The 14519-nt window shown below is 34.6% G+C and overlaps 1 protein-coding gene across 1 annotated transcript in view; it reads left to right on the top strand.

The window, feature by feature from the left end:
• Positions 1-14519, top strand: part of CNTNAP4 (contactin associated protein family member 4) — a 250869-nt gene that overhangs the window by 25568 nt on the left and 210782 nt on the right. The window lies entirely within an intron of this gene.

The following is a 14519-nucleotide window of genomic DNA, read 5'->3' as shown; positions in this document are numbered from 1 at the left end:
GACGTCTTAATTTTCATGTTGTTGAAAAACAAGAGGTATGAGTGAAGGACTGAGGCAGGGACTGAGAGGGAAGTAACACAGTGAATAGATTTTTCAGCATCAGTTAACTGTATTCATTGCGTTTCCTGAAGAGACTAAGTTGGTGACAGGTGACTAGTTTGGTGACAGATACTACTTTATTTGACAAGCACATCCTCTTCTAGTATTTCTCTACCACCTACTGGACATAATTTTTACATTGTGACTTCATTTTTATCTCAGCTTTACCTACATTTTAATGCAAAAATAACCTGAAATGAAGGTTCTCCTACTATTAACAGATTTTTTTTGTAGGCATTAATTATAGAATTATCTCTTTTCCAGAGTACATCATTGTGGATCTAATTAATTGATACATGAAATAATTTCTTTCAGTTCATTTAGAAAACTATAAAAGTTTGCTTTTACTTTCTTCCTACTACTGCCACTGTTAGATTTTTTCTGGGTTTTTTTTCAGTAAATTTTATTATTTATTCTTATAGTAGTGTTTTAGCTTTGGGTAGTCTCCTGTGATTTATAATCCCTCTTTATTGAAAAGTTTGATATCTTACAGTCTATGCAACCTCTTAGAACTGCTGGGACCTTATTTTCTTTTTAAATGCAACCTTTTTCCATACTAACAAAATAAAAAGAGGCCTCAAATCGAAAGTGTAATGCAACATAGGAAGTCTAGATAAAATAAGCCGTGTGCCAGCATCAAATTTTTTCATGTCTGGAAACTCTGAAATTCCTCAAAATGAAGCATGGATTTCTTCCTTCTGAGTAACCATAGAAGAAGTTTGTAATAAAAGAATTCACATTTTGAACTTTCTGAGAAGGGGAAATTATTTGTAGTGTTCACATAGAAATATATTTAAAAAAAAAAAAGTAAGAATTTTCAGAAGAGTTTTGACCAAAATCAATAGCTAGAATTGATTTTTTTTATTATTATTATTTTTTTAAACTAGCTGAGTATCTCCACTATCGCTAGATATTTTTATATAGTTACTATGGGACTTTTTGTATATCCTGTGGTAAACTGCATCACGTATAAGTAGTAAGCGACTGTGGTATGTCCCATATTTCCTTAAACATACTAAGATGAGCCAAGCTTACTATTCAGCTACAAAACAGCTATAATTATTTAGAGAAATAATGTTGCCTCCTTCAAAGGGATTTTATCAGCACATGTTGTGTTTAGATATTTAAATGAAAGTGCTCATATGTTTTGGAAGTACTATATTGATCAAACAGTTGGCTTTGAAGTGTAATCTTAAGGAAGAAAAATTATTAACCAACCAATAAAGTCAATCTTCCCCCATATAGTTGTACTTAATGTATCCAAAATTCTTTAGTCTTGTATGTTAATGTAATTACCTGTGGATTCTTGTTAACTTTAAGCATTACAAGATCTCACCTTAATTTTCTGAAATGAAGAACTTTCCTAGTGTTTTATTCTAGTTGTGATCTTGAGTGCTTTAAAAAAAAATAAAAATTAAATATAGTCATGTTGGGAATAAACTAGCAGTACATTAAGTGACTGCAGGACCATTTATATGGAAAATACATTCAGAGATACGGCTGCAGAAGGCCAAGTAATGATTGAAACAAAGATCTGATTTACTCATAACAGAAGTCAATGCAGACTTTTATTTTTTTGTCCTGCTTATACTCTCTACTGAGGGAAAACAGGAAACACTATAATGTTTTGGACCAGATAACTGGTCTTGCTTTCATAATTTAAAGCAGATTTGATGACCTGAAGATTCGTCCTGCTTAGGGGGATCTGCATGACTTTGAGCTGTTATACATGGTCCTAAATTGTGTCAGTTCTAGCCTTGTGTTATTGGTGTGAATGTTAAAGGGAAGCTTACATGACTTTTGACAGCCAAAGTCTTTGCAGGCATAATAAAATAACAAAAATTAGCAATGCTATAGGATTGTTCCTTTTATCTTTAATCAAAATGGATATAACTATGTAACTTTATTACCTGAGGCAAGTGTTTCTGGTTATTTCATTGTCGTAATGAGATTGGGTGAGAATTAACTTAGTTGAAAATTATAGGTTCCAGGGAATATAAATCTGCTAATGCCATATTGTGACCAAGAAAAAGCAGTAAATAACATACTTGCAGAAAATTAGTGGCTGAGATGTAACTTTTCAGTTTAAATCAGGTAAAATGCTCAGAATATGATCACATAGAATTTTACTGGTTTCATTTAAATTTTCCTAAATTTAGTGGTGACTAGCCTGACCTGGAATAGCATGATGCCACTGTGCTTCCTAGGCTGCAGTTTGAATGCACTGCCAGGCACACAGCCCACTTCCACTGAACTTGTGCAAAAAAAATGGTAGTCCTTATTGCAAGGCAATTCTTACACAAATCACTGTTGAAGTCATAATGCAAAGACACCATAATTTAAAATGGGCTATGGTCCACTGTTTTTCTTCCCTGTGGGGCATTATGTGGCTTTTATTTGAATTTGAACAACATAGCTTTATTGTAGTCAGAATCCTGTGCTCATCGCTTCCTGAGACAAAGAATTTTGGTATCTAGGGTACTCTTTCTTCAAGTCCTGTCAAAAAACGATGAATAAAATGTTTTCAAAACAAAATCTTGAAATCTGATTCCATTCAACATGACATGTCTGTGCTATCCATTCACTGTGTAACTTAACAATGTAGTTAAAAAAAAAAAAAAGGAAAAAAAGGTATGTTTTGTGCATTATAAGTTTGTTCTTTCAAAGAAAGCATTCCATCAGTGGAAATGCTTTAAGGTGCTTTAATAAGGTCTGTTGCGAATAAGCTTTCAAAAAAATCTTTGAAAGGTTTGCTTTATAATTTAATATTAAAAGCGGTTATTAGGAAAAAGAGAAAAGAAAAGGAAGAAGAAACTATCTCCCTACTTTCTACAAGTAACTTACTTAAAAAAAAGTAATATTACAGTGTACAACACTGATCTTAACGCTTTTTTCCTTTCGCTCTGTGTCTTATTGTATACTATCATCATAAACTAACTCTTAAATTCAATTTATGCCTACACACCATGGAACAAATTTGTAGAATATTATTTTGAGATGCCTCATCATTTAAATCTATGTGCATTGGTGCAAGGAATAATTCAATGTTTTGGACATACATTGGGGAGCTTCTTTATTCCATGCCACTTACTCTGATAGAGCAATGGAAAGATAGATTTAATGTAAGTTTGGAGTTTAATGTAGATTTTGGAGTTATGACTGATATATAAAGATTTATCCAGATGTCTTACAAATAATTTTGTCCCCATGTTTCATTCAGATGATTATTATTATTGTTGTTGTTGTTGTTGTTGTTATTGTTATTCTTATTATTTGTAGTTGTAGTTGTAGTAGTAGTAGAATCTGGTTATTCAGTTAGACCTGTGCCAAATTTCAGTTTAACAGAGAAAATTATTTGGGGGGATTTTCAGAGAAACATCCCAAAGAAATATAGCATGCAGTGAAACTTTCACTGCTTAGCACTGAGCTGATTTGAGTGAATTTATAAACCTAGTGGGTTATGGGAAGGAACATACCTTCCTTTGGCCTTCTTCCTGGGACACCGTTGTGCTCTGAAACAGGGGTGGGAACTTGCCGGCTGGTAATTTTCCTATGCCTTCTACTCCTTACTGTTCATGGATTTTATCAATACCTACTGGGCTTCACACCAAGTATTGATTTGTTTTATTTTAGGGAGTAACTAATTGCTGAGGTATGTGTGAAAACTGTATTTTAATTTAAGAGAAACTTCTCCTGAATAACTCCTAGAGAAATTTTTTCCTATGTAGAGTGCTATACAGCACTTAAATTATTTATAGGGAATTAAATGATACATGGATAAACCTGTGTATAAAAGCAGATTTAACCATGGTGGATCTCTGTGCACAGCTGAAACTGCTACGTTTTGTCCCAGTGAAGCCTGCATTGTGAGGCTTTCTATTTGTGGAATCCACCATGGTATTTCATCACTAGTCATATTGTTGTAGAATATTTTCTCTTGCAAAACGTGGAAAAGACATCACTGACTGACAGGGGATGTACATATTTAAACTCATCAGAGGACACTCAATGATCTGTCTTTACTGGATAGCCAAAACCTGCAGGATATTTTACAGTGTACTTAGGATGTAGCATAGTGTAGGCCACCTCATATTCACTCATACCCTGAACAGATTAAGTTTTTAATCAGTTAGGTGTTTTTATATTCCCTAGTGAACTGATAAACACTAAAGAACCCATCCAGTGCAAAAGGCATTTGTGGTAGTACACTCCAGTGTGTTACAAAGAGATTGGAGGGGGTTTTATTCCTTTGGAGCAAGGAGCTGTTTAATAGCTAGTAAAGTAGAGGTGGCAGCCAGCCTAGCAAAGAGACATCTGGGTATTCAAGGAAGTGGAATAAGGATTATTTTAGTTATGAAGAGTGGTCAGGTAAAGGAGGGAATAGAAGGTGATGTGGGAGGAAAACTTAAGCCTTTCTGAATCCACTGGAGACTTTGAAGATGTGTTTGCCTGTAAGAGCTAATGAAACACTCAAAGAAGGGTACCACAGCCCATTCATTGACAGAGGATCTCTCTCCAACTGGTGATTTCTGTGGCAAACAGTCCCAAAGAGGCAAGCCTTGAAATTATGTAGAAAGTCTGAAAAAGTAACTTTATTAGGCTTGAACAGCAAGGTAGTTCAGTAAAAAAGTAAGAGACAAAGAGAAGTCTTTCCGATTAGTGTTTGCCGTCTGACTGTGTGGGCTTTCACTTTTTCATAGAAAGACATTTTACAAACTTTGTTTTCCCTTCTGCCTTAACTGAAAGTGAATTTAATGTGATTTAAAGTAACTGGATGAAAGCAACACTTTCTTCATCTATGTGTGTAGTTTGGAACACTCTAACAGGTGTGTTAGCTCCCAAAATACTTCTTCCAAAGCATGCAAAAGGTAATAGTGTGTGACTCCAGTCCAGCTGAAGGGGCAGGTGGAAAAATGGCACCAAAAAGAAAAGAGGTGTTCCAGCAAAACTTGATAATTCAGAAGGCATTGTAGCATGCAGTGACATGCAATGAGGTATGCAAGCCTAAGCTTCAAGATTTGTAAGGAGTGTGTAATATTTCTGCTGTAAGTTCTTGTACATAATTTTTTTTTTATTTTAGTTGTACCCAAATGTAATTTATTATAGATAAATATGAAACTTATATGGAGGTATTGTCTCTTTTTAAAATTTCCCATGCTCAGACCACTTTTAATTTTCAGAAAATTAGTGAATCTGCACAGGCATTCCTTTAAAATACAAAGATCTATATATTTCTATATTTAACAGGCTTTTCTAATTGATCTTCCTAAATTTTTTTTTTAGGTTTTAATTGCATCTGTTTAGTGAGGTCAGATTTCATCATGTATGCCAGTGAAATTGACAGTCCATTTCATTTTTTATTATGCATGACGATATCAGATCTTAGTAATCTCAATCATTCAAAAAAAAAAGTATCACTGCTTGCGGTCCATGCATGTCCATGCATTCTAAAAAGCTCATAGTATCAGTTTATTCATTGTTGGCATTCGCAAATTATAAAGTGATTAACAAATTTGTCAGTGAAAAGAGTGGTATTTGGACTTTAGTGAAGTGATAGTGATAGTTTTTAATGGCAGAAACATACCTTCATAAAGATTTGGATATGATGTATAAAGACAAACGAGTAATAGTAAATGAGTTTGAGTCTAGTACAGGACTTCAGGGTGGGCTTTAGTATTTAGATCAATTGAACTTAAAACTTTCACTAATAATCTGAAGGATTAAATGACATTGATTAGAAATTTATGACTAAAGCTCTTCTAATATTATATACTTGCATAACTTAATCATGTGACTTATCGCTGTATAAGGCTTGATTGAAAGAATTGCAATCTATGTCATTACTGTAGGACATCTTCAGTTGCATTAATCTCAAAACATGTAGCTATAAATAAGGCGATAACAACAGATTGAGTTTTCGTTAGAAAAATGCCTTGGAGATGGGTACTTCATCAAGTCCTATTTTGTCAATGACATGCACTAGGATAAAAATGACATAATAATTACAGATTATGTAAATAAAAAAAATTTTAAAAAAGAGAGGTAGGTAGTCATTAAAGGATGATCTGAATTTCTGTTTACATATTTACAACACAAAACACCATGATTCTTATTGAGATAAATGTAGATTGGGTAGTATGTGTGTACATTTGGGATCTACCAAATCAGGTTATGTCCATTATATGGGAAAGTACCCCAAGAAGTACTGACCTAAGAAATGCTTAAGAGATGATTATGGAAAACTTCTTCAAAATAAGACCTGTGTAATGCAATGGGCAAAGGTTTCACAAATACAGTGTATGAAAGTACTTGAACAAAGGAAATAGTGAGTAGAAGTTGGGAATCAGTTTGCTTTCAGCGCACAGCACTGACCTCTGCTACCGATTTCTGTGCTGGTAGCTTCCCTTAAAGAAAGATATGCAAATACTGACTGCTCAAAGTAAGCCTGCAAAGTGATGCAGAGGCTGGAAAATAAGGCTCACAGAATAAGATTAAAGGAATTTGTCTTACTAAAGAATTGGAGAGTTGACTTGATCATCATCTGTATAAACATACACTTGAAATAATATAACTGATAGTGAAGACAGGAGATTTTTCCTTCATATGGAGACAAAATAACAACATCCAAAGGCTTACAGCTGAAGCTAGATTTAAGATTTTATCTTTGAAATCTTATCTCTGAAAAAAGGTATTATTTCCTATCAGTAATGATATTTAAATATATAAAATTATGAAGAAAAAGGTGAACTTACAACATTGTAAAATATAATTAGATTCTGTGTGTGTATGTACAAATTATTGGCTTTCTCTTCTGTTTCTGGGACAATTTTTATAGTCTGTAAGTGGAGTTAGTTTGGTATTGATAATTTTCATCCTGATACTAATAAGTGTATGCACTTTCTTTTTTCCTCTTCCTGCAGTGCCATAACAAGTATTTTATCTGTAATGCCCTCAGCATTCTCAGACCTCTTGAGTTTAATTGCTTGTGCCAGATGCTTTCAAGCAGAGCAGACCTAGCACTGTGCCTTTGGAGGTGATTGTCAGGGGCCAGAATACTAACTAACTAGTTCCCTTCCTGTCTTTGACCAAAGCATCAAGGGAAGTCACTAGTGCTGTGCCTGTTATTGCTTCACCTTGGAGCTTCCCTCTTGGTTTTTATTTTTCATCCAAATGAACCGCTTCCAAATTATCTCTCTCTAGTACCTGCCAGAAGAGTTTTCATGTTATTGTTCCTTCCTCTGAAGCCTTAGCTTTAGGAGAGGAAGGCAAGTGCTTTGTAGTTGAAAAGATAACCAGAGTTGTTAAAGTCTCATTAAAGAACTGCATGTGATGTTGTCAGAGATGCTTTAAAAATGATCTTACTTTAGCTGAGATGCAGTGACTGACAATGATTCTCTCAAATCCAGTGTGATGAAGCATGAACCAGCTGCACAGGTCTCTTAATCAGTAATTATGTTTCTGGGGTTTGTGTACAGGAAGTTACTTGTGAAATCTTAACACTTCTCTTGCAAGGAAGTATTTCACTATGCCAATATAGTGACAGTAATACAAAAGTAGATATTGATGAAAGTAGTAAAATCATGAGGCTTTTACAGCTCAGACATTCTTACCTATAATTATTTTCCCCTAAACGCCATTCCCTCTCCTTCCCCCCCACCCTAGCAGCAAGTAGAATTTTGTCCTGCAAGGGCGTTAATCTTTTAACACATAAGCAGATCTATAGATAAAAAAAGAGCGTTAATAACCTGTTTCCAGTGAGTGGTTTGTTGATTTAGTTTTATATAAACATAGAATTATATATAATATCATGTTTGTTGCAGTAAAAAAGTTGGCTGGGAATCAGTGGCGGACCGTAGCTGTAGGACTAGAGCCGAAGTGAAGTCAAGGGGATTCAGCGTTGCAGTGTTTTGTGGGCAGAATCTTGCAGACTCAGACGAATGCTACCCATTTGTAAAGGTCTCCGTAAAGACACTCCGTAAAGTGATTAACATCCAGGAAAAGACAGTTCATAAAGTTTTGGTTCTAAGATGAATCTTACATATGTAATTTCCTTTGATCTGGAAAAGCCTTAGTTAAAAATATATCATTTCAAATATCTTAAAAAAAAATTGTGAGTCTATCTTTTTATTTATATTATTGTTAGAGTGAGTAGTATCTTTGTAAACATGAAGAACTTTTATTAGTTGTTTGTTTAAGTTTGCTTTGTTTAATGTGATTATAAAGATGGCTGTCTCAGTGACAGTTGATGGAATTTCCTTGAATATGACTTTTCCTTCCCTTAATTTCATTGCCAGAGTCCTGGATTGAATTTGTATATTTTTTTTTAATTTATTTATTTTTTTAGGCACTAAAATTATATGCCTTATTTCTCTCTGAAACACTTTGGTATAAGTTTTGCCTTTAAAAAAATGGAAGTGTTCTTTTCTTTTCTAGCTTTAAGTATGGCAAGTTTGTTTCTTGGGTGAAAAGTAATCCAATGGAAAACCTCTGCTTTTGAGCAAAGTTTGATTTAAAATCAAAGTTAGAAGTATCATTGAACAAACAAACAATCTCTTCCCCCTTCTGTGTGAATTCTGTCTGATTCTGCTAGTTTAGGAGAAAGAAAAATTATTTCTACATTCTTCTGGTAATAAGGCATTTGAAATACTCTGACTTTTGGTAAAGATGTGTCCTGGTTTTGTCTGGGATGGAGTTAATCTTCTTTCTAGTAGCGGGTATAGTGTTATGTCTTGGATTTAGTATGAGAATAATATTGCTATTACACTGATGGTTTTAGTTGTTGCTAAGTTGTGTTTATACTAAGTCAAGGATTTTTCAGCTTCTCATGCCAGGCCAGCAAGAAAGCTGGAGAGGCACAAGAAGTTGGAAGGGGACACAGCCAGGACAGCTGACCCAAACTGGCCAAAGGGGTATTCCATATCGTGGGATGACATGCCTAGTATATAAACTGGGGAGAGTGGGGGTGGGGGGATTGCCACTTGGGGACTAACTTCAGCATCGGTTGGCAGGTAGTAAGCAATTGCATTGTGCATCACTTGCATATTCCAATAATTTTATTATTGTAATTTTATTATTGTTATTATTATCATTATTAGTTTCTTCTTTTCTGTCCTAATAAAATGTTCTTATCAAAACCCACGATTTCTACTTTTTTTTCCAATTCTCTCCCCCATCCCACTGGGCGGGGGGGAAGTGAGTGAGAGGCAGCGTGGTACTTGGTTGCTAGCTGGGGTTAAACCATGACAAGATGCTTTTATTGATCTCAAGAAAAATTTTACTAAGCTCTGTTTATGTTATCCCAGCTGAAAAAAAAAAAAAAGAAATATTCCATTTTTTTAAAATAAATTGTTAGATAGCCCAAAGACAGTGGAAATTTAATAATCTAATGAGAAAGTGCAAGACATATTTCATGAGAAAGGATGTTTCAAGCATGTACAAAATTAGTTTTCAGACACTGTGCACCTACATGGAAAAAAGATGAATGCTGATAATAAAAGTTATCTGTTCTTAATAGCTATGAAATACTTTCATTCTAAATTGTAAGTAATTTTTTTTTAGTTCCCTTAAAATATATAATTTTTTGTCTCAGAAATTAGAAATATATTTATAAATGTATATTAAAATATATAAAAATATATTCATTTATGTCTAATATATAAAAACTTATATATAATTCCTGTTTCTCCCTCTATAAATCTTGCCATGTTACTACTATACATTGCTTAAGAAACTCTCAGCTTACATTACAGATTGCATTAGTCTTTCACTGCTTTTCACAGAATGAACCCGTTATGCCTACTGAATTAATTTTTTGTACTTATAAGATCATTCTTATTAACATTTAATATATTAGTAACTTTTAACATTAAAAACTTTTTCAACCTGTGTTGCCAAGATCCCCACCAAAACTCAATAGCAATAAAAAACGGAATGAAAGACCTTTTAATAGTAGAAATATTAGAAAATATTATTTTGAGTTTATACAACTAAGCAAAGGCGCATAAGATCCCACAAATTTCAGATTCTGCTGATGTTTCAGAATGTGTTCTACTTAATCTTGCCAGTTTTGACTCTTGTTTGATAAGAAATATGCCTTTAAGTCAAAATAGACAAGATATTTGCCTATCTAGTAGAAAGTATGCCCTTCTACTTTCTTGATTTGCTGTAGGGTACACCTTGAACAAGCTGATCTTAAAGTGTTACTGCAGCATATTTGGTTAATTAATAAATTTTGCTATATGTCTTCAAAGGGAATAAGAAGAGTCTAACAGAAAATGATCCATTTCTCCCATCACCCCACAGTTCTAATTTGTCTTACGCTAATGTTTTATTGAATCATACAGTCTCACCACTGAAATCACACTCATAAAATGTAATTGAAAGCTATAAAAAAAATACAGTCTTAATCCAATAATCATGGAATTTAATATAAGGACTTTTGGGGTTTCAAAGGGCACTAGGAATTAGGAGTTAAGTTTTAGTGACAGCACTTCACTTGCATTGGATCATAGACTGAAGGTTTCTAGAAAAGACCAAGAGAATAAGGGATGAGTTAACTCAGTTATTATCAATACATCTTTAACGTCAATTAAGACAAGAGCTGTTGACTCTTGGGTGATTTCTGGGTACTAAGAACAAGAAAGTCCTTTATTTCACTTTGGAAAAACTAATTAGATTACCCTGTGATTTTCATGCTCCTTTTTCTTAAAGTATGGAACTAAAGTAGTTCATGAAGTCAGATAAAAATAAAAAGTAAAAATAAATAAATAAAACCATAAGGAAAGCATAATTCCCAGCTATAAGAACCATACGAGCTATTACAGGTTTATTGCAAGCTGTGAATCTTTGTAAATGCTTGTGTTTGGAAAACAGAAGGTTATATCTCTTCCTGTCCTCGATCATTAAATTCTGATCTATCTAACTACAGCCTTTATCTTCTGGTCTGGCTTTTAAGTTCTCTATGTTCAGTCATAAAAAGACTTCCGTGACCCTGGACAACAACAAGGTGGTCAGTGAGCACAAAGGACATTTGGCTTTTTGTACTCACTTCCTGTTCTTGATCCCTCATTGGCATGAAAAAACTGCAATTGTGAAATGGGGATGTCTTCTTGAAAGGAAAGAAATGTAGCATTGCATGTTTTTTGTTAAGGTAAACATCACGTGCCTGACGTGAATAGTATATTAGGAGCAACTGACTGCTAAGTGTCAGAATTCTGTGCTGAATTTGTGTGAACCACTGTCTGCAAAGGCTAATAATTTTATCAGAAAACTGGAAGACTTTGTTTCAAATTCAAGAAGAGAATCAGCCCTGCCATGAAGATTATTTTCTTGATAAATCATTCTTTACATTCACAGAGAAACTGTAACAAAAGCCTAAAGACTTTTCTTTTCTTATCTTGGGCAATCATCTCCCCTTGGGCAATCCCTTGGGCAATTCTGTTTCCATGCCGCCACCCCACCCCTAAAGAAATAGGTGAAATCTATTGATGAAAACTCATGTTTAAGCAAACAAACAAATCAGCCTGGGCCAATCACCAATAAAATTTCAACCTGAAGGGTTAACATTTTTCAAATATGTAAGCAGCTGAAAATGTCTAGAAAACCTCAGCAAAGCAAAGCACTGTGAGCTTTTGTGGCTCTGATGTGCTGTTCAAATGGAATATGTGGAAATGCCTAGAAACATTCCACAAAATGTACTGAAAACACTAGTGGCTAATAACTGCTTCAAGGAGCTCATAGAGGCATGCATGAAACAGTGCAACTTTTCTAGTTAGCTGTTTCTAAACTCTTAGCTACAAACAGGCAGCAGTAGACAGAAGATGAAGTGCTTAAAGCTCTCTGAACAAAACCAGCTTATCCCTGGTCAGGAATGAAGCGCAAGAGGAAGCGTATAACAGCAGCTGCAACCACAGAGCAGTTTCATATTAAGTGACATTGCATATTGTGTAGCTAGAAGGCCTGAAACTAACCTGATCTAATTGTCTGTAAATCTATCAATTTGACTTCTCCTCATTATTCTTATCCTCACTGATGAAGAGTTCACCATGATTGGCATCAGCGCAATGGTCAATACCTCTCAGCAACAGGAGAGGGGCACATCTCTTTTTATCTATGTCACATGAATCTCATTAAATTCAATGAATCTTTTGAAAGTAATTACAAGCTTGCACATGGACCGAAGACTAAATTACCACAATTAACATACTTAAAGGTTCTATTAAGTAAAGTGAGATATGTGCTCACTCCTAGGGAAAATTAAACATCTTCTGTTGAAAACAGTAGATGAGCTCGAGGATATTTGATCTTCAAAGTAATAGGAAAAAGAGTGCTTTGAAGCCCACATGACTGAATCATAGATTTAATAAATAACTGTTGGAGGGTAGTTTTTGTGGCACCTTTTTCTGAGGTTTTAGCAAGTAGTAGTCCTGTTGATACAACATGAGATCTCTTATTTTTAAGAGCTTTATGCCTTTCCATGAAGTTTTTGATCACAGATACTCATTTATTCAAATCTGAATGTATTAATGGGGGCAAAGTTGATTCTTCCTAAGCATTGCAGCTTCACCTGCATGGGTAAAATGAACATTAATAAATGTAGAGACTCCCAGAATTATTACCTCTCCTATGAAGAAAGGCTGAGAGGGTTGGGGTTGTTCAGCCTAGAGAAGAGAAAGCTCTGGGGGACCTTACTGCGGCCTTTCACTACTTAAGGGGGGCTTATAAGAAAGATGGGGACAGACATTTTAGTAGGGCCTGTTGCGATAGGACAAGGGGTAATGGTTTTAAACTAAAAGAGAGTAGATTAGAACTAGATACAAGGAAGAAATTTTTTACAGTGAGGGTGGTGAAACACTGGAACAGGTAGCCCAGAGAGGTGGTAGATATCCCATCCCTAGAAACATTCAAGGTCAGGTTGGATGGGGCTCTGAGCAACCTGATCTAGTTGAAGATGTCCCTGCTCATTGCAGGGGGGGTGGACTAGATGATCTTCAAATGCCCCTTCCAACCCAAACTGTTCTGTGAGTCTATGATTCTAGATCATGTACATAGATTTGGGGGAAAAAGCCTTTGACAGTAGAAAAAGAATTAATGACACTTGAAGTGCTCCCTTACATCAGCAGTGTAAGTAGCTCTCTGTGCAAAACACAGCAGCATCAAATTCTTCTCTTGCTAGTGTAGTTTATGACTAATAAGCTCTTTTTCTTTTCTGTGTTGTAAAGAAAGCTTTCATGAATGAGATCCTTTTCTAAGACTTACCAGTGCAATGCATTTGCTCATAAGATGAAATCTTGTTTCCCTTCTTTTTTTTTTCTTCTGTGCTTACCAGTTGGACAATTTGTCCCAAGTAACACAGTCTCTTTCACCATTATGAAACTAATCTGTGGATCATGAAGTGAAAAATGAGCTTGCGGTTGGACAGTAAAGAGTAGTGATAAAATTCGGCAGTTTGTATCGCAGAAGGCTAGAGCAGGAAAAAAAAATTATGAAAGTAAATATTAATTTTATTTGTTACTTTCACATAAGCGAGGTGTTCTGAATTTGGTAGAAGTATGATATATGTGAACTTATCAAAAGCAATTAATACATCCTCTTGTTTGTAGTGACTGGATATTATTTACAGGATTTGAGAGAACTTCTAACTGTAGCAGTCATGGTCATTTTGAAGCCTTCTGCTTAGGAAGAGCTTTGCTTAAAAAGAAAATGAACCGACTTTAAAAAAAAATAAAATCTTTGAAGGTGATTAAAAAATTCCCTTGAGACATTCATATAAAAATCTTGCTGCTAATTAGAAATATCCATAATTATTCAGGAGAAACACCTAATTAGCACTGGGTCAGGAAAAGATTTTGTATTAATTAATATTCATGATTTTGACAGTGGAAATCTGGTAGACAAACAGAGGAGTTATAAGAAGAAGGACTCACCTGTGACTTGTCACTTATCAGTTGCATCCACAGAGTGTGTCTGTCCTAAAAAGAACCATTTCATAAAGACTAATAGTTTACATAATTTCCTCACATTTTCTAAACAACAGATGCCAGCATAGTATAGCTAGGGAAAGACTTGCTTACACTTCTTCTAGTGTTTTAAAGTCAGTCTTCTTTCAGCCAAAACTAGAACAGATATTGATTCTCAATTTATATTTTTCAAATTTAAATGGAGAATGAACACATGCCCTGTATAGTAATTGAGCTGGAGAGGCATTTAACATCCAAGGTATTGATTAGCATTTGCTTTCTTATGCACCATTGATTGTGAACTGCAGTTAAGTCTTTTTCTGAAACATTCAGGTTTCATTCTGTATGATGTTAAGACTTGCATACTAATAACTGTGTGATAATGATTTTGTGCTGTGTCTTAATCAAACATGCACACCATTGGCAAAGCAAAAGATTTTTCATTTTGTCATTCTTAAAGTG

The sequence above is a fragment of the Buteo buteo genome, chromosome Z (assembly GCF_964188355.1).
Source record: "Buteo buteo chromosome Z, bButBut1.hap1.1, whole genome shotgun sequence".
In the NCBI taxonomy this organism is placed as follows: domain Eukaryota; kingdom Metazoa; phylum Chordata; class Aves; order Accipitriformes; family Accipitridae; genus Buteo; species Buteo buteo.
Note: the sequence above shows the minus strand (reverse complement) of the source record. Positions and strands in the feature narration are given on the sequence as shown.